The sequence below is a fragment of the Thunnus thynnus genome, chromosome 22 (assembly GCF_963924715.1).
Source record: "Thunnus thynnus chromosome 22, fThuThy2.1, whole genome shotgun sequence".
Classification (NCBI taxonomy): domain Eukaryota; kingdom Metazoa; phylum Chordata; class Actinopteri; order Scombriformes; family Scombridae; genus Thunnus; species Thunnus thynnus.
Window position 1 is genome coordinate 22,300,175 of NC_089538.1, and position 18,757 is coordinate 22,318,931.

The following is an 18,757-nucleotide window of genomic DNA, read 5'->3' on the forward strand; positions in this document are numbered from 1 at the left end:
CCCAGTATAATGCTGTTGTTCTTATAGTATAGTATTGTTGTATAATATTACATTGTATTATATCATGCTCTTTTAATACATTTGGGAGTGTTTTATTATATAATATTGTCTTATTGTATTGTATTGTATGATATTATGCTCTTTTATTGTACTGAGAATGTTTTATCTTTTGTATGTACTCAGGGAATACAGATGAAAATTAGCCTTTTTTTTTTTTTTTAGCTAACTCTGGCATATTTTCAGACATATAATTAGTATGCAATGTCCCTGTCAAATAAATGAATAAACCGAAACTGATTTTGAATCTAAGAACAAGAGAGAAAACATCTTATATATTATAAATCATATGAATCATAGTTTAACATACAGATTGTGTACTTATGTTTTTGAAGCAGTTCAAATCTGAAATGTGAAGTTCTTTACATCGCTGTCGTTCAGTTTATCTAACCAGGGCTGTCGTTGTTCGGTGAAACCATGTATGTAAAATTTGCAGTTGGTTGATGAGGAAGAAGACCTCCAGGCCTTTTTTTTAAGGTGGACAGTTTGAACCCCAACTCTAACCATAACCTGACATTTACCATGCTAAAGCCAAGTCTTTACTTTAAAATTTAATATAGTAGAATAGTTCCAATAAAGGGAACATCATGACAGTGTGAACAGATTTTTGTCCCGACAATCTGATAAATACAAGTACACACACACACACACACACACACACACACACACACACACACACACACACACACACACTATATCCCTCCCGCTGAGTGATATTGTTAACGAAGCTGCGTTAATCACCGTGGAAACGCAGGTTAACAGCTGGTGTGGCAACACAGCAGGAGCCGTTAATCTGCTGTTCAAACAATTCACACAGGTCACCTGGATCCAAGCCAACCCACCAACCATCATCATCATCATCATCATCATCTGGTTTATAAGTGACCTCATTTAATGTAAAATGTATTGGTGTTGATAATTTGGTGATAAAATTAAATTAAAAAGTAGGATACATTGCTGTTGGAGTTTTAAAAAAAAAAGTACAATCATCTATCATGAAAAGTACTTACTAATGAAATTATACTGTTTTATGTTTTTGCATTAAACACTACTATTGTCTCCTTTAAGAAATACCTTTAGCAAAACATCACATCAACATTTTTTATATGGAGCATCCTTATTTGTTAATAAAAAAGTCAGATTCTTTAATGGTAGTCCTTTGGTAAGTCCTTTAAAGTAAATTTAAACATTGTGGTACATTTTTACATCACAAGTATCCACGAAGAAACTTGATTTTGTCTCCAGATGTGAAGTGCGGCTCACGTTTTGTTGCTTGTGTATTTATGTGAACGGTTTTGTGTTAAGTTTTCAGGAAGCAGCTACAAATCTGTAGGAAAAGAAGCTTTACTAGCTACTTTTAAGCTGTCCAGGCATTATTACTGCGTATTTTTCACAGAGTAAGAAGAGCTTTTTGGTTCAATATCTGACCTCGACAGTCACTTTCTACTGCTGGGACCGTGATTGAGACAGAGAGATGGCAGTGCTGCTCTCTACTGGCAAAATATTGAAACTACCACAGATTTAACAATTTAAAACAAGTCATTCATGGATTTTTGACACTGCTAATTCATATTCTTCACGTGAGTAAAAAAAATCAGGCCCACAATGTAAAAATTGTAGTTTAAAAATTAAAATTAATTAAATTAAAATGTTACTTGGTTTGAAAGTATTACTTCAACTTTTATTCGCCTGAAGGGGATTTGGCTTGCATGCTGGCATTAAATATAAACCACAAGAATAAACTGATGTTTATAAAATAGCAACAATCTATAAAAGCATATCAGGTATATAAAACGTCATGTAGAAGCAAAAACATAAAAATATAAAACGTATATTTATAAATATAATAAATGGAGCCATTCTGCAGAATAATTACCTTTACTTTTAATACTTTAAATGTTGTAACAAATACATTTTATTGTATTGTGTTGTTTTATTTTTACCCCACTACATTTATTTCACAGCTGTAGCAGCTTTTCAGATCAATAATATATTAAATATTAGAAAGCCATTTTGTTTAATAATAAACTTTTACTTTTGATACTTTAGGTACATTTTGCAACCAGTACTTCTGTACTTTTATTCTAATTCAATTGTACATAAACATTCATGCATTAATAGAAAAGACAAGAAATACAAATTAAATTTAAGGTCTAAATTGGTTTTTGACTTTTTTTTCAATAGATTTCTGATATTTTTAGTTCATTTTTGAAACAAATAAATTGCTGTTTGTTTGTTGTCCATTTACTTTTATATAGTATAGTTTATCTGAAGGAAATCAAGGAGCCATTTTGTTTTTTTTTAATAAATAAATGAATCCGCCACCTAAGCAACGGTAACTAAGCGGGGCGGTGCTTAGCGAAGGATATATTCAAATGATCGCGAGATGCTGTGAGATCGCGAGAACACGGATGTGGTATTTGAGACTGAACAGAAGTGCAGTCTGTCAGTCAGGGAGGAGACCTGCTGGATTTGACGGACCAGGACCACTACAGGAACGGCATGGAGGAGAACCAGAACCCGGAGCACCGCACCGACAACCCCGTTAAAGAGGAAGAATCAGGCTCACCCTCTGCTACCACCGATAAACAGGTCAGTGTTCATGACTTCATGATAAAACGGCTTCATAACGAGACTAAAGACACGAGGACGAGTCTCGAGGGTGTTATAGTTTAAGTGGTGTTTGAATTAACGGGTGATGTCCGCGTGCGTGAGGCTGCGGTTGCGATGGTGATCTCAGGACGCTAGAGAAGAGGACTGAATGTCGCTCATAGACATATATACTTTTTTTTCCTTCAACTTTATTGACAACAGTCAAATTTAAACAACAGGAACATAAACAAGTTTAAAGAACAAAAAGAGGAAATAAAGTGCCAGTTATGACATAAACAATAAAATTAAAAAAAAACATTCGATAAAGGGATTGTGCAAGAAGCTTTTTACATACAATAAAAGCAAAATAATACATAGGGAAATAAATAGATGAATAAATAAAGGGGCACAGATTAGTAATTAAGTAATACAGTCGATAATTTTATATGTTTCAAATATTGTTCAGGTCTTTGTTGCTTTTCTATTTTCGAGTTTGACTAGAGAATTGTAATAGTTCATTTATTCATAATATCAATTAGAAATAAGGTAAAGTTTGGTTTTCTTTTTTTTTTTCATTTTATGTACATGGAATTTCCATTTTACCTGTTTTACTAGATAGAAAGTTTTGCATATCAATCCAAAATGCTTTGGAATACATACAATGGAAAAATAGGTGAAAGGTTGTGCCTTTGTTTAGACCACAGAAATCACAATAATAATTAATATTCAGTTTAAACCTTTCCAGAATGAGCTTTACAGGATATATTCTATGTAAAATTTTAAATAACACCTCTTTTGTTGTTAATATAGTATTTGTTTGACATTCTCCATTCCTTTTTCCAATTCAAGACACCATAAATAGGAGACAAGAACATTTGCATTGAGGGAATATTATTCTTTACACAGATATTACAGATTTGTTTATTACTACATTTTTTTTATTTAGGATTATACATACATATATACATAGACACTGCATTAACTGCTTTGGCCCATTTCTCTGATACATCATCGCCGCCACCATATTGGGCCGGTTCAGATTGCCTTTAAACAAATACAAGTAAACGGGGGGAGCTGCACTTTTTCTTGATAAAAGCACTATAACATTTACATTTCTCAACCCATTTCCATGAATCGTTTTCCTGCATGAAAAATCCTACCTTAAGTAAAAGTACATAAGCAGTCCCAGTATATACAGGAAGCACAGGTTTTGCTTTTACAAGATTCTGTTAAACCAACATCAGATCATTTGTCAGTTTACACAGTTGAGATGATGGCAGTTGCAACAGCATTACAGTCGTGAGACGAGTTACAAATTAAAAGGGTTATTTTTTTTTTGTACAGACTCGTGTTTTGCATTAAAGGTTCAATGTGTAAGAATTGGCCACCTGGTCCAAACAAATAGGATGCACCATATCACCCACCTCACTGAATATAGCGTGAAGCTTACTGTTTACAGTGAATATGTGCTATGGTGTTGTCAAGATATCAAAATGCTTCGGAGACAATGGAGCCAGCAGTAAAGAGCTGCACAGATCAGACAGCGGTTGCACCATAGAGATAAGTTGCAACATAACTCTTAAGTAACAACTAAATAGTTACACACACGTCTCTAGGGTAGTTGTGAATCGTAAAATGTTTTTAAAGCAGTTTTTCTGCTGCACAGCATCATTAATTGCTGCCATTGTACAACACAGTAATCCAGTAGAAACCTAATTTATTGATATAATATTTCAATATCGATCTAGCTTATGTGCTATGATGCCAAATGGCCAGCTTTCACATAGCTGGTGCAACCCAGTGCAGGTTGTCAGATCAGGTGACCTGAAAAGCTGATGATTCCCCGTCTGCAGTAGCAGCCGGCTGCTCCAACATCAGTGTAACTTTTCAAATAGGCTGTTGGATGAACTGACCACATATTGGGAGTCTACATAGTTAATATTAAGATGTTATAAAGTGACATATTAACAGTTCTACAACGAAAATTTCAGCAGCATTCAGCCTGGCTCCGCTGTAACTAAGGTGGCACTACTTCCTTTCATGTTGGACTGAGGGCAGACTGGATGCTACAGTGACTCACTATCGCCCCAGTGGTAAAAAGTGGTATTACAAGACAGTACAGGCTGAGGCTAGGTGGTTCGCATGCTAACTTTAGTAATATCTCCGCAACACAATACATACAGGTGTTTGACATAACATCAAAACTATTACATCTTCACATTCTGATAATTTTAGTTAATTTTGGAATGTTATAAACTGAAATTCTGGCGAAATCTTGCACATTATACCTTTTAATGTCACTGCAGTAATTTACGCCTTGCAGTAGGCAGGATATGGTTAATGAGATATATGAAACGCTGTGCAGAATTGAAAATATGAGTATTATGATAACATTTATGTGGATACCAGCCCACAGAGGGATAAAGGGCGATGAAATTGTGGACACGTTGGCAAAACAGGCTCTGAAACATGAGAAGATCGTGGACATTTCATTTGCAGCCACAGTGAGGTCAAATTAAAGGAGCACCAAAGAGGAGAACATCTTAACAAGGCTGGGTGTGCTCTAAATAAAACACTGCATTTAATAGACAAACATCCGTCAGGATTATGCAAGCACTGTTAAATAGAGGAACCAGTGCAGCATGTAATTTGTCACTGCCAAAAATACTGTTGAGAATGAAAATCATCTAAGAGGAACAGAGAGAAGCTTGGAGCAGAACAACTAAGTCTGAGATTATTGACAGAAACTGGACTGAACCAAATAATTTATCGTTTAGTGAAATTTTGTTTTTTTATTTATTTATTTGATCTTTTTCTTGTGTTCGTTTGTTTAAGGGGATAGATAACTCTGGTTCACACTCCAACAACATAGTAGGTGTCAGTAATGTGCCTCAGTGCTGGTCACCACCCGACATAAAAGAGGAAAGAGAAGAACAATCTGTCAGTCAGAGAGGAGACCTGCTGGATTTTACCGCCCAGGACCACTACAAGAACGGAAGGGAGGAGAACCAGAACCTGGAGAACCAGAGTCCGAAGCACTGCACTGACAACCCCGTTAAAAGGGAAGAATCAGGCTCACCCTCTGCTGCCACCGATAAACAGGTCAGGGTTCATGTCTTCTATCGGATAAAATTAGCGTCATAGGTATTGTGTGTATCACCATATCTGAATGTATGTATTGTACGAATACATTCAAATGTTTGAATGTCTAAAATATCTGAACGAACAGATTTAACTTTTGAATCCTTAAGGAGATCTGTAGCTGCACATGACATTTTGTGAACAAAAAGATTTGCACATATAATTTACAATGTATGAGTGCATAAAGAAGATTTGAACATAGGTTTGCAGTTACACATCTAAAAGGTTCACACAGAACTCAATTGTATGTGTGAATCCCAAGTTTACAGCTACAAATCAAACCTACGGGTACAAGTACTTCCTACTGAATAGCCAACAGGGATGCTCAGATTAACATAATTTGACTGCGTAGTCCTACTCACTGAACTGAAACACGGCCAAGCGGTGTATATTCCTCATGATAACCAGTGCTAGCAGAGCTAACGGCTAACACTGGAGCTAACGTCTACTCTAAAAAAAAAAAGCCTCCCCTAAACCTACTATTGTATGATATTGTGTGCGTATAACGTTAAATGTTAGCCTATCCATATATCAGTATAGATAAGGTTGTCATATATCTGGATTGCAGTCCAAGACCAATGTTGTTGACTCAGTACAACTAAATGTTAGCAACCTGAATCACTTCGCAGGGATACACTCATTCACTGAGGAGTGATTCGTGTCATTCATTGGTAGGAGGAATGAGATGTGTTCAAGACGTTTTTTTAAAAAAAAATGCATAGAAATTCTAATCATGTTGTAAGCACATTAACATTTTTGCTGACAGAAATCAAGCTGTGTGTATACTTGGTTATAGTGCCTTGCTTTGCGTGGAGGTAATGTGAATATATGTGCTTTCAATGTATTATTTAGGATAGTGTGTGCTTGTAAAGGCCAACCCGTGTCACCTTACCCACCTCCATGCAGTTACTCTCATCAACCACAGTAGTCGATTTTTTTTTTATATATATATAGCACCAAATCACAACAGAAGTCATCTCAGGACACTTTTCATATAGAGCAGGTCTAGACCGTACTCTTTAATTTACCCAACATTCCCCCCATGAGCAAACATTTGGTGACAGCAGCGAGGAAAAACTCCCCTTTAACAAGAAGAAACCTCAAGCAGAACCGGGCTCCAGGTGGGCGGCCATCTGCCTTGGCCATCTGCCTTGGGTTGAGAGAGAAAGAAGGGAGGGGGAAGGGAGAGAGAGATACATACTTTTTGCACAAAAGTGATTGCATATCTTTTGCACATCTGCTATGTAGATTTTACTTTTTGCACACAGTGTATAGAACTGTCCCAAGGAAGCAAAAAAGTTCATGTGCTTACAACTTGAATACAATTTCTATGCATTTTTTTAAAAAAAAACGGGGTTCACTGGAAGTTTATGAATTCCATATGAATCAGCAGTGTATTTGTTGTCTTGAACACACCCCATTCCTCCTGCAAACGAATGACTTGACACTCATCAATCTTAATGTTGTGTTAATGATCATATTATTGTTATTTGTACTGTCGAAATATTTGGATACATTTTATTTTGATGCTTTGTTCTCGAAACTTTCATAAGCTCATTGAATTGAATATAAGGATACACTCACTGAACGGAGCGTGTGTGTCACCTTTCAAAGAGTTACAAGGTGCTTAACAAAATATGATATCATACACTATAGGTTTAGGGGAGGCTTTTCTAGAGTGGAGGTTAGCTGTTAGCGCCACCAGCACCGGGGATGACAAAGAATATACACCGTTCGGCCGTGATTCAGCTCAGTGAGTGGGGCTTCGCAGTCGGATCGCCGGTCAAGCACTGAATGATTTGGAACACTGCCTTTTTTCACCTACGTAACATTGCAAAAATCAGACACATCCTGTCTCAAAATGATGCAGAAAAACTAGTCCACACATTTGTTACTTCTTGGCTGGATTATTGCAATTCTTTACTTTCAGGCTGCCCTAACAAGTCTCTAAAGACTCTCCAGCTGGTCCAGAATGCAGCTGCACATGTACTGACAAAAACTAAGAAAAGAGATCTTATTTCTCCCATTTTAGCTTCGCTGCATTGGCTTCCTGTAAAATCCAGAATAGAATTTTAAAATCCTTCTTCTCACTTACAAAGCCTGTAATGGTCAGGCACCATCATATCTTTAAGAGCTCATAGTACCCTAATACCCCACTAGAACACTGTGCTCCCAGAATGCAGGATCACTGGTGGTTCCTTCAGTCTAGTAGTAGAACGGGAGGCAGAACCTTTATCTATCAGGCTCCTCTCTTGTGGAACCATCTTCCAGATTCAGTCCAGGGGGCAGACACCCTCTCTATGTTTAAGAGTAGGCTTAAAACTTTCCTTTTTGATAAAGTTTATAGTCAGGGCCTTGGACCAGCCCTTAGTTATGCTGTTATAGGCTTAGACTGACAGGGGACTTCCCATGATGCACTGAGCTCCTCTCTCCTCCTCCCCCTCTCCATCTGTACACATTCATACCATTAATGCATGTTACTAACTTGGCTTCTTTCCCGGAGTTTTTGTGCTTTCTCGTTTCAAAGGTTCATTTCACAGATCACAAGCTTCTGTGGATCGTAGCTGCGGACCCTGTACTGCCGTGGTCCTTCACCCACACCCGCTATTACTATTGCTACTATTATTAGCTATATTTCTATCATTATTATTGTTGTTATTGTGCTTGTCTGTCTCTCTCTCCCCCTCCCTCTTTCTATCAACCCAACTGGCCAAGGCAGATGGCCGCCCACCTAGAGCCCGGTTCTGCTTGAGGTTTCTTCCTGTTAAAGGGGAGTTTTTCCTCGCTGCTGGTGCCAAATGTTTGCTCATGGGGGAACGTAGGGTCTCTGTAAATTAAAGAGTACACTCTAGACCTGCTCTATATTGAAAGTGCCCTGAGATAACTTCTGTTGTGATTTGGTGCTATATAAATAAAATTGAATTGCTTTGCACGTCACTAGCAATCTAGAGTGGCAGCACAGTTGGGATACAGCAAACACAGGACGACACCTTTATGAGGTGCAGCCATAAGTGGGCACAGTGAGGGTTGGACACACCAAACTAAATAAAACACTGCACTTAATAGGCCAACATCCATCAGGATTATGTGAGCACTGTTAAATAGAGGAACCAGTGCAGTATATAATTTGTCACTGCCAAAAATACTGTTGAAGAGAATCATAAAAGAGGGAAGCTTTGAGTTGAAAAACAAAGTCTGAAAAATGTATTTGCGATCAGGTTAGGCAGTCTGTTCCGTTATTTGAAAAAAATTGGACTGAACAAAAGAATTTAGTGTTCAGTGAAATATTGATTTTTTTTTTCCTTGTGTTTCTTTGTTTAAGGGGATAGATAACTCTGGTTCACACTCCAACAACATAGTGGGTGGCAGTAATGCACCTCAACACTGGTTGCCACCCGACATAAAAAAGGAAAAAGAAGAAGAAGAGGAACAGTCCATCAGTCAGAGAGGAGACCTGCTGGATTTCAGCGACCAGGACCACTACAAGAGCGGAATGGAGGAGAACCAGAACCCGGAGCACCACACCAACAACCCTGTTAAAAGGGAAGAATCAGGCTCACCCTCTGCTACCACCAATAAACAGGTCAGTGTTCATGACTTCATGATAAAATCGGCTTCATAACAACACTAAAGACATGAGGACGAGTGCCGAGGGTTGTGTATCATTTGTTCATTCTGTTGTTGGAGAGAAAGTCTGAAAAAAGGAAATTAAACTACTTCCAGGTTTTGTGTTCAGAGTTTTTTTGTTTTCAGTGTATCCTGGTTTCACATTGTTATGAAAAAAGCTAGAAAATAATCTTTGTTTACTTTTTTTGTTTGAGGAATTTACAATTCTCCCACCTGGCCCATGCACAGTACACTGAAAGTAAAAGTAACAGCAATGTAAAAATACTCCATTACAAGTTAAAGTCCTTCATGAAAAACCCTACTTAGTTAAGTAAAAGTACATAAACACACAGCTGTGAATATGATGATTTCTTAAAACTAGGTCTATGTAGGGGAAATGTGCAATTATTTTTGAAATTGGTGCCCTATGACTAGAGAAAACTGAGAAAAAGGCTGTATATTGCCCTTAAAGCAAGACCTTAAACCAAGATTGTATCATTATAATGTGAATAGTATATGCAAATGACCAATGTTTAACTTCCCGCCATCTTGCCTGTACCCAGAGCTCCCTGCTCATTTGCCAGCAAAAGCACTTTAGAGATCTGCCTTGGACTACAAACTACGTTTCCGCATTTTCTGTTGGGTGCCTTTCAGGACGGTAAAATGTTGGTCTACCAAAACACTCCTATGCCTACCATGTTCTACTAGTGATAGGGAAAAGCAGACACTAAAATATCATACTACTAAATACTTAAAATATTAGCATATTTGGAAGAAAACTAGTTTCATGATACAAGGCCGAATATCATGCTGTTGAATCTGACACAACAGAGTATGGAAGAATAAGCAACCACCAGAGCAACGTTACAGCCAAAGTCTGACTTCAGCCGCTGAGTTTCTCCATGGTAACACCAACAAACAACTACCTTTACAGTATAATGTCAGAGCTGAGATGTGGCGCCACTATTACAACTTAGCAGGCTGAATATAATGTTATGGAATAACACAAAACAGAGACTGAAAACTCTTTGCTGCAACAAACTTTGCAGTACTTTGGTAAACGTGACTTTGTTTTCTCACAGAGTATTATATCGGACTTTGCCAACTCTGCGTACAGAAGAGAACAACAGCGACTTAGCCGTGTTTCCATCAGATTCGCAAGATAATTTAAAGCAAACTTTTGAAACGTTGCAAAAAGGAAAATGCGAATTACGTGCGTTTCCATCAACTGGTTTGAAGCGAATAAACTAGCCTACGCACCGCATAGTTTCATCAGTAGATGGCAGTATACGCCAAAATAATTCACCAGTAAACAGATTAGAGGAAGTAGAGGTTGCCAACCGGAAACAAAATAAATATTTCCTTGCCATTATATTGCCTTGATGAAAGAAAAATGGAGAGGTCTTCAAGAATTTGTTTCAATTGGGCAAGTTGTCATTGTTCTTTCATGTTAGCTAGTATCGGCCATGCTTCAGGCTTTCTGGAGAGGCCGGAAGACGCTGGGAGCGGAAACAGCTGATCAGTCATGTGAGTTAAATATTCGCTACATCATTATTTATTCGACAAACGCATTTCCATTGCCCATTTTGCGTATAATCTCTTTTTTCGAATTTTGGCGTTTCCATCAAGCGCATAAAAATAGGTTAACGGAACACGGCTTGTAAGACCATGCAGCCCTCGTGAGTTTGCAATGATCCACATAACTCCAGCACGCCATTTGTTTTGAAGAGGAGAAACATTTCGTAAATGAAAATAAACCTTAGTAAAAAGATATTCGCGGTTCACTAACTTTGTCTTTGGCACTCTGCTGGTCTAGACACACATCTACAGCCTTTTCTCAGTTTTCTCTAGTCATAGGGCAAAAAAAACCAAAAAAAACTTCACAATTCTACTACATAGGTGACCTAGTTTTAAGAAATCATCATATTCACAGTTGTGAATTTTTCCTTTGAGGGGGAGTCCTTCAACAACCAGAATGCATTACACATGGTCCGCTACTGATGGTGTGTTAACGGAAGTCACAAGTCTGACTGTCTTGTATTTCTTTTTCTTTTTTTTTTGGATTGTAATATTTTATTTTACTGAACAGAACAGAAAACTAAAGTCTTCACACAAAGGTCAGGCGAGGTCTAGATAACCTGTCGGTGGTCGGGGTCAAGCTTCAAAAACTGAGCTTCAAAGCTTCAAAACTGGATCCTACATTTCCCATAATGCAACTCTATTTATGGTTTTAGATCACTCATCCACCAAGTCGTCTCACTAACTCTCTCTCTTTTTCTGTGTGTTTGTCTGTTGTCATAGAAACAAACAAGAAGAAAGGGACTCAAACATCACTGCTGTCAGCACTGTGACAAAGCCTTCAGGACATCAACATATTTGAAGATTCATCAGAAAGTTCATACAGGAGAAAAACTTCACAGGTGTGACCAGTGTGGGAAAACTTTCACTACAGACAGTAATCTAAAAAGCCACCAACGCACTCACACTGGAGAGAAGCCGTACTGGTGTGAGTACTGTGGGAAAACTTTCTCTCAAGACAGTAATCTAAAAAGCCACCAACGTATCCACACTGGAGAGAAGCCGTACTGGTGTGAGCAATGTGGGAAAACCTTCACTCAAGACAGTAATCTAAAAAGCCACCAACGTATTCACACTGGAGAGAAGCCGTACTGGTGTGAGCAATGTGGGAAAACCTTTACTCAAGACAGTAATCTAAAAAGCCACCAACGCATTCACATTGGAGAGAAGCCGTACTGGTGTAAGCAATGTGGGAAGACTTTCACTCAAGACAGTAATCTAAAAAGCCACCAACGCATTCACATTGGAGAGAAGCCGTACTGGTGTAAGCAATGTGGGAAGACTTTCAATAAAGATAGTAACCTAAAAAGCCACCAACGTATTCACACTGGAGAGAAGCCGTACTGGTGTGAGCAATGTGGGAAAACCTTCACTCAAGACAGTACTCTAAAACGCCATCAACGCATCCACACTGGAGAGAAGCCGTACTGGTGTGAGCAATGTGGGAAAACGTTCATTACAGACAGTAATCTAAAAAGGCACCAACGCATTCACACTGGAGAAAAAAACGTACTGGTGTGAACAATATGGGAAAACTTTCGATGATGGTAGTTCCGTAAAAACCCACAAATGCAGTCACTCAGCATCGTGTTGAATATGTTTTAGAGGCAGGTTAGTGGTGTCCTCCTGTCTCCTCTCCATGCCTTTAGTAACCGTGTTGTTCTATTCTGAGCTTCTCTACAAACTGAGGGCCACAAAATCTAAGTTTAGAATCAGCATGTATGCCATTAGCTGCTCAGGTGACCACAATTTCAGCTCAATGATTGGTCATAGTTCACTTCTACTCTGAAAGTTTTTTTCATTTTTTACCTTGAGTTGTCATGTTGATCCAAGTTGTAGAAGTGCTCAAAGTGTGAGTCACGTAACATCGTCAATGGGGAAAAATTAACAGCGTTTTTATGCCTGAAATAGTTCCTCTCAGCTTGCAAATCTGTACTAGAGATGCATCGATTGAAAATGGCAGGTTTTCAGCTGATCAGCCATGACAGTCTCATATTCGTATCACGCACATAGCTGCACTATGGTTCAAGAAAGATCTTCTTTCTTTCTTATTAAATTCTTATAAAGGAAAAAAAAAACAGAATTGGCAAAAATCGGCAGGTCTGACTTTTAAAAAATTGAAAATCAGAATCGTTCTAGAAAATTGCAATCGATGCATCTTTACTCTATACTGCTCTGTGCATGTATGTATAATTTTGTTTTTGGTTGTTAAACTTACTAGTACAGTGCCCGTTCGAAACTTGCCTGTTCGGAATGGGCCAATTTCTCAATACCCCGAGAGAACAGTTCCCTAAACACCTCTCATGCAGACTATCGGTAGATGCAACAATTTACCGATGTTCCCTAAATGCCTCAAATGCAGGCTATGCATAGATGCTACAATTTACCATTGTTCCTTAAACGATTCTCATGCAGACTATCGGTAGACACAACAATTTACATTGGTAAATTGGTAATTTACATTGGTAAACGTCTCACATGCAGGCTATTGGGAGACTACAATTTTGAGCTGAGCTGAAGTTGATTGGATGAACTGCAGTGCTAATTCAAAATGTGCCTGAGACACCCTGCACTATGTTTGCGTGAGGAACGAGAATAGTAGAGCTTCACTCTCTGAACTTTTTCAATGCATTCTCTTTAGTAGTTTTTATCACTATCGATGTCATCCCCCCTCAGACCACAATGTGGGTTGCAATGGCAGAGTGGTGCTGTCCGTATTTACACTTGTTGACTCCACGGGCAGAAGAAGAAGCAAATCCGTGTTGTTTATGAGGTATTTTTATATATTTCTCGAGAATCCCTCATCCAAACTACTTCAGACTAGACACTGCTCTTCCGTGGGTCCTCAGCAATACACCTGCCAAGTGTCAAGTCGATTGGATGAACGGTTGTCGAAATACGCAAAGCACACATAACGCACAACAGACAGACATACAGAGATTCGTTCCTTTATAGTTAGATGGGATTGAATATTGGTAAGGGGCCTTGTTAGGTTTCCAGTGAGACATCTAAATATACCTACCAGTAAATGTTTTCTTTCTTGTGTCAAGTTTTTCTTAATGATCTTTAGTATTTATATTAATTTACATTGGTGTCATTTTTTATTATTGAATGTTATTTTGAAGCAGTTAAAACACCTGATATTGCATCTGACCATTTTTGTTAGTGTGTTTTTTTATACTTCATTGCAAAAGTTTACGTAGATTTACATTTGCTTACATATGTTCATACTTTCATTCATACAAGCATTCTTTATTTATATATTTTATAGTGAAAAAAATGACAGTAAAAAAATGAAGTAAAATAAAAAGGAGGAAAAGAATGAGGGGGAAAACGTAGGCAATATGGAGCACATACATATATCCAGTATACTGTACATATACATGTATAAAAACACTTATATACATACACATCTGTACAAACCAACAGATATACACAAAGAAAATAGTTAAAGCAAATAAATAAATAAAATTAGAAATTAGCTCACTGTTTAAGTAATTTATCCATGTCAAATATTTGATTTGATTACGTCTTTGACTCTTCAAACTCTTCAAGGTTGAATCCTTATTTTATAGCTCGGCATCTGCCTCCTTTCAGAATAAATCCTTTAATGTTTTTTAATTGTGATCCACATATTTAATCCCTTTATTCCACCATTTCAAATATTCTAGTTCTTCATTTCTGATTCAACAAGTTATTCTTGCCATTTTTAAAATGCTGTTTACATTTGACTTCCAGTTGTTATATGATGGTGGAGTAGGTTTTAACCAGTTCCTCATTATCTGTTTCATAACTGCAATTCTAAGTATCCTTTAGAGGTATCTGTCTATTTCTAATGTGAGTTCAGATGGTGATTTACCTAAAATAATACATTTTGGTTCAAGTGCCTGTTTAATTTGAAAATTTTTTATGAAAGAGGTTATAATGACCATATTGGTGCTGATATATAAGACTTCTTTTTTCTGGAAATATGTCTGAAAAAGTGGGGTAGTCTTAAACTTGGGGTCTAGACAATTACATGTTCACAACATCAGATCTTTTTGAATGGATAAAGCACCGGTGTAAAACTGACTGCTACACAGAGCATTACATTATGGGCTGTTTGTAGCCTTAATGTTGCTAGGCTAGTGAGTGTCTTTAAGTCTGTCTATAGTGAGTGTGTTAGAGTCAGTCAGCCCTAAAAGTGTTTGGTTAGTCCAGTTTAAGCTGCAGGAGTTTCTGAAGGCTTGTGCAAAAGAAAGCGTCTTCCAATGTCTCTACTGCAGAAACGGAATATGTCAGGCTGTCAAATACCACTGTTTCAGATGATAAGAAGCTCAAAAAGACAAACAGGCAGTCTTATAAATGCTAACTGCTGGAGGAAATCATCTTTGACTGCTTCTAAGAGCCTGGTAGGAGATTGTGTGAGTATGTAACTAATATGATGCAAGTAGTCAAAATATTTTCCAAAAATAGGTGTTGGAAAGGAGCCTGTCTTATAATCAAGGTCTCTTGTGTATTTGGGCCAATAGTTGCTTGGACACTTTTAGTAATGGGCAGAAAAAGAACACATGCAAGTGATTTATCTTTCTTTTCACCACAGCTTCTCCAACAGTCTGGTTTAATGTATATTGTAAATTTTGATTGTATTTTTGGCGTGATAAAGAATCTTGTGCATATTATCCTTGAGTACTCCCTCAAATAAATCCAATTGTTGTTTTATGTATTGCTTTATATGTGTTTTCCCAATGTTCCTCGTTTAACTGTCCACCTAGTTCTAAGCTCCAATTTGACCTGATTGTGTCTTGTTTTCAATATCATGCTCTAGTATTTTATATATTGTTAGTGTTTTTAAGCTCCAACAGAATGTGTTAGTACAACGTGTTGTCCGATTGTGTCAGAAAATCAAAAGTGAGCCCAGAGAGAATGAAGAAGATGTGATGGTCTTTAAATGAACACATTTTTGGACAGTTTCTCCTCAAACATATTACTGATGTTGCACTTGGTTGTTCACACATACAGAAATAGTTTTTAAAAAAGTTAACCATGGCTGCAACTAATCATTATTTCCACCATTGATTGTAGTGAATGTATTAAATCTGGGTAAACCCCTTGAGATGTGTCATGTCAGACAAACACAAATGAAAACAAAGAGATAAACCAATCAATCAAACAGGATAAAAACAAACTCAATAACAGAAGAGTTCCAACCTTTGGAACTTGTAAATGAAAGTTTTGACAGCATTTGGGGTTCAAATTCAGGAGGCTTATCTCTGCCCAGTTATTGCAGTTACAGTCAAATCAAGCGCACCTTCAGAACAGCAACCCCACACTAAACTGATATAACAGCTTAAGTGAGTCACATGTTTTACCTGCAAGACTCTTGTTTTAATGTTGTTGTTCATCGTTTGTGATGTGAAAACATCAAAAGAAATAAAAATCTTGTGTCCTGGTATTAGTTTAGTTTAGCTGACTTAACTGCAATAACTGGTTAATATTTCTCTCATGTTCAGATTAAAGTATAAAAACTCATTCCCATCTCTCTGTTTCTTACCTGTTTCTTCATGATGAACAGCAGGATTCCCCTCAGCCGACAAAACCTGTCAGTGAAAGCTGAGAAGATTTGTCATTGTGCAGTGGCTCAAAAACATATTTACTGCTAAGAGATATGCTCATTAAATTCTGTTTAAAATGAAATGTTTGTTAAACATTCAGGAAGTTGGTTTACTGTTGGGCACACAGGTGTTCCAGGAAATAAAGTCAGAGTGAATCAAGCGATGTATAATAATAGGGAAATGGTCCCTGTTGTTGGCCACACAAGAGAGGTCAATTAAAATGATGATTAATTATGATTCTGTGAGGGGATAGGTCTTTTAAGGTAAGTTACTGAGATGCATGCACAAGAAAACACCAACTTCACTTTTAGCTACACACACGTAGTGAATGATGCAAAGTTATCTATTGTGTAGTTGGTGAGAGAGACCTGATAGACAGATGAGACGACTGTTAACTGAGAAGCTGTGAGTCAAATCAATGGTACACAGTCAGTGATAGCTTTACTGAAAATGTGCAGTTTGTTTTAAGATAAAAGATCATGAAGGACGGACACATGGCATTTGGTTTGTACTTGCCTGGAATTGGAAAAGTACTTGGGCTGTGACTGATGACGTTTCACAAGTACACAAGAACACTCTATAGGACCTCCAGACGCCCAAGAAACATACCATCACAGCCCAGCCCTACTCACCTTGCTCCACCTCACTGCCCCCACCCACAGCCTCCTGCACCCCACATCCAGAGAGCCCCTTCTGTCAGCAGAGCCTCCCTCCCTCAACATCAAATCACCTATGATACTGCTCTGGCCAGACCAGCTCCTCAACCTGCACCTGTGATATTAGTCTCTCAAAATCAGAAGGAAAGGGTGTTGTATGAAAAGAAATTAATAAAGAGTGACAACAGCACTGGAATCAGGAGACATGAGGGAGACATTTCCATTCCATTCAAAATAGAATTGGTATTGTGAGAAGTAGGGAAGGAAATACAAAAGAGGAGACAATCATGAGTAGGTTAAGAATAGGACACAGTAATCTGAATAGTACATTTCACATTATAAGGAAGCATCCAACTGGTTTTATTGCCAGGTGTCAGAAACTGTAGGGCATGTTCTTGTTAATTGCAGGGAATATGAAGCTGAGAGAAAGGACATGACGGAAGAAATGAAAAGATTAGGGCTAACAGGAGCAAGAGTAAAAAATATACCTGAGTGTGGTGATAGGGGGCAAGGCAGAAAGTGCTATCTGACATACTGGAGGCTGTAGGAGCTAACTAAGTCCAGAAGATGGCAGTAGTGCAACATTTAGGATGCAAGCTTCTGTTGAAACCCAAGGAAGAAGGGGAACAGTACAGCAATTACAGAGGAGACCTGCTGGATTTCACCTTCCAGGACCACTACAAGAGCGGAATGGAGGAGAGCCATAACTTGGAACAATGCACCGACAACCCCGTTAAAAGGGAAGAATCAGGCTCAACCTCTGCTACCACCAATAAACAGGTCAGTGCTCATGACTTCATGATAAAACTGTTCTTCATAACGCAATAAGGTCCGGCTGCGGCCTGTAGCACCTCACGCCTTGTCCCTTTTGGCTCGAGACGCCGCTCCTCCTCACAGGGCCACTGCTAACCATTTGGAGGCCCTAAGCATAATTGGTCATGGGGGCCCTTAGTCAAGTCTGAGTCAAGTCCCAAGATGGGCTCCAGTGCTCCAATCTGGCCAAAGGTCAAAGAGCTGACATACAAATAAAAAAAGTCTACATAAAACAAAAATGACACAGCTGTGATTTCATATTAATATTAATGATGCACTGATAGCAGTTTTATGGGATTTTTGGCAATTCTGATTTTCCTTATAAGAATTAAGAATAGGATTTTTTATTTTTTATTTTTTGGACTTTAAGGTATTACAAATTGTGAGCTTTGTGTCTTCACTCACGCTAAAGAACTTACTACTTACTACTACAATTTGTGTTAAAATGTAGTAATGTGATAATTATCATGACGTTTTTATCAACCTTAATTTTGGGGGCCCCTGCCTGGTACTTGAGGCCCCACACGCTCTGCGTACTCTGCATATGCAGAGCAGCGGTACTGCCTCCTCATGTCTTACCGCAGATAGGTTTAGAGTGTTTTCATGACTTGAAGTAACCTCTTGTTGTTTTCTTAAGCAAGCACAGGAATGTCGTCGGGAACACAGTTCTAATGTTTTTTAATACAACTACCATGCATAATCTTATAGTAAATATGTAAA

General features: G+C 38.0%; 1 pseudogene; it reads left to right on the forward strand.

Annotated features, from left to right (window-relative positions):
* The first annotated feature begins 2,477 nt into the window (after positions 1–2,477).
* Positions 2,478–18,757, forward strand: part of LOC137175188 (zinc finger protein 721-like) — a 29,910-nt pseudogene continuing 13,630 nt past the window's right edge.